The sequence below is a fragment of the Propithecus coquereli genome, unplaced genomic scaffold (genome assembly GCF_000956105.1).
Source record: "Propithecus coquereli isolate 6110/MARCELLA unplaced genomic scaffold, Pcoq_1.0 Scaffold32, whole genome shotgun sequence".
In the NCBI taxonomy this organism is placed as follows: Eukaryota; Metazoa; Chordata; class Mammalia; order Primates; family Indriidae; genus Propithecus; species Propithecus coquereli.
The window spans coordinates 9,579,819-9,582,859 of record NW_012148841.1 but is presented as its reverse complement, the minus strand read 5'-3'; positions in this window follow the sequence as shown (position 1 = coordinate 9,582,859).

Sequence of the window (3,041 nt, the reverse complement as noted above, 5' to 3'; positions counted from 1 at the left end):
TTCTACTTTAGAATTGAATTGCTTGCTGTTCCACTCGATCTGTTTTTTCCTTAGGGAAGTACAATCAAGTCTATATTAAATGTAATTTGACTTTGACATCTATCTTCCTATGAGAAGCATTTTGTTATCGTTCTTATTTTGCATTCGTGGTTTTATATGCTTTCCTCAAGCCTGTCCACCATGTCCCTATTTGTCATTTTTATCATGTTTATTCTTTTATTGTGGTGGTGGTTGTTTCTAATTTGGCTTTTGTTTTAGTCATGTATTTAATTAATTTTCCCCTTCCATTTCTTTGATTTTCATCTACTTTTGGTATCTTTTATTACTTTTTAACCTTTAAATCTCCTTTTTATATTGTCATATTGACTATCGTTTTGTTGAGAATATAGGAAACCATTTAACTTTCTCCTGATTTCTTTGAATACTTTCTCTTATGATACATTCTGCATATCATTAATGTACTTTATCTTCTTTTCCTTTTCTTGCTTGCTTTTTTACTGTATTAGTGTGTTAGTCAAGTATGAATTCCTTTTATTTTATTATTCACTTTGAATAAACTACACTATTCCATTAAGAATGTGAATTATTTGTCATCTTTGTTTCAGTATTTTGCCACAAGAATTTTCTCCCCAGTTCTTTTCTCCTTAAAACAACTCTCCCTTAGTCTTCCTCCAAGAGATCAATGTGATCATGTGCCTTAATCCCAGGTTCTGTATGGTGCAATCTGGTGATCACTGCTTCTCATCCGCCTGCCCCAGCCTTCAGACTTCACCTCTCACAATTTCCCTGGGTAAGTGAATCAGACTGTGGACAATGAAAAATAGCATGTCAGTGTGGCTTCTCTTCCCCCTCTTTTTCCTAGTAGTCTATGGCATCAAAGTGAATTACTACTGGAACATTCTTCATTTATCCCACTACTTCCCTTACCCCTGGTTTATGTGGTTTTAATCATCAATTCATTTATTCATTCAAAATTATTTAACTCGTTGTTTATGTGTCAGGTAACCTTCGAGGTTTGGTAGATACTAACGTTCCTGACTACTTCAGGCTTAAATTCTAGTAGAAGATAGGGATTTAAAAAACACATTAACAAATAAATAAATAAGATCTATTTTTCCCTATTTGATGGTCAGAGATAAATTATTTTTTTAAGGTCATGTTTAATATTTATTTACAAGTGATCTTCCAGAAGGCATGGATATCACCGAGAAACAGACCTCAAATCCTGCAGAAATGACAAATGGCAAGAAGCAAACGTAATAGAATTTCTAGTTAGAGAAGGATGGAGGTGAGATGGTGGGCTGGTGCAGTAAGGATGGCAAGTGAAGGCCTCTTAAAGGAAAAATAAAGAAAGGATGTCATCCCATAGCAATCTGGGAAAGGAGCCTTCCAGACAGGATGGCAAGATTGTACAGAGGCCTGAATGCCTGGGAGTTGCAATGTTTTAGACATACCCCTGGTTTAAAGATGTTTGTATCAGCTCTCAGATTTATGTTTACTTTGGCCCCAAATTTTCATAAGTTAGGTAACAGTGAGCTTAATAGACTGTGGTCCAGTAGTATATCTGTTTCCTTACTTCATTGAATATATAAACCTCTCCTCTCCCCTGCTTCTTGTATTTTGCTTTCTGTTTTCTGCTTTTGTTTGTTGGTTGTTTTTTTACTGCCTTTGGTGAATTTTTGAGAATGAGCATTGACTAAAATTGCCTTTGTTGTAACATCTTTACATTGAAGTTCTAATCAGTTTGAGTATCTAACTAAAGGCATGACTATGCAGAGCTATTTTGACGATGAGCATTTGATGTCATTTTAATGAAAATGGGCATTAGAAATGCTACTTTCCCCAAAAGCATCATCAAATATGAATCCTTCAAAAGTCCTCTGAAATAGCAGAACATGTGCAAATATTCCTTCTGATAGATGTTTGACCAAGTGCATATCTCATGCAGATGGTACACTAAACTTCTCATTTATTTTATATTTGTCAAACAAACATTTCCTAAGAAATACAGAAAAAAAATCTAATATCCTGGCACCACGCACTACAAATAAATTACTCTTTGACTCAACAAGCACATATGTAATGTTTAAGTGCTGAAAGTGGATTTGACAATAACAAAGTTTATGATATCAATAAATTTAGGATACGTAGTTTGTCTAGGATTTCAACAAAAATAATATTACATTTGCTTTTAGGTAGTTTCTCTATTTTCCCCTGAAGAGAAAACAGAATAAAACACACCACTTGTTTGAAGCAACCATAGATTTTGAAATGTTTTAGAACCCCAAGTTGCATATCATTTTGCATCTTTTTATCTGCAAGTATAAATTTGGAAATCTTGGCACACACTGATATATCACTGTGCAATATCAAATCTTATTAAGACCTCTTTTAATTGTGCCAGTTTAAATCTCTAAGGCATCAACGTTATCAAGAATGTTTTGTCTTTCCCCAATGTGGGGCTATTGCTGTGCTTTGGAGGACTGATTCTGGAAGCAAGTTTTCCAAACTCGGTAAGCTGCCTACATTTGTTTTTCTTCCAAACAAACAAAACAAGGACAACAATAAAAAAGCATCAGTAAGTACTCCAAGGCATGCCTCTGAATTCATTCAGACAGTAAAAAATGACTATATTTTTATCAAAGACAAAGGTCAGCCTAAATTAATCTCATTTTAATCTTAACCTCTTCTGACACTCAGATTTTTTTTTTTACATATAAAAGAGTATATTGAAAATAAAGGTAAAGTCTATACACCTCCCTCCTTTCTAAAGGCAACTATTGTCGTGAATTTAGTAATTCTATCATCACTGTATACATAAAAATGTACAATTTATACATTTAAAATAAACAGAATACTTTAGTGTTGTTTTAAAAGTCTACCTAAGGCTACCACACATCAAGTATATTTTGTAACGGTCTGTCTTTCATTCAACGATAGCTTTTGAGATTAGTATTCATCTATTTCATTCATTTTAATGGCTGTATAATATTTATTACATAAATATACAATACTTTTTAAACATCACTTAATGAAGGGTT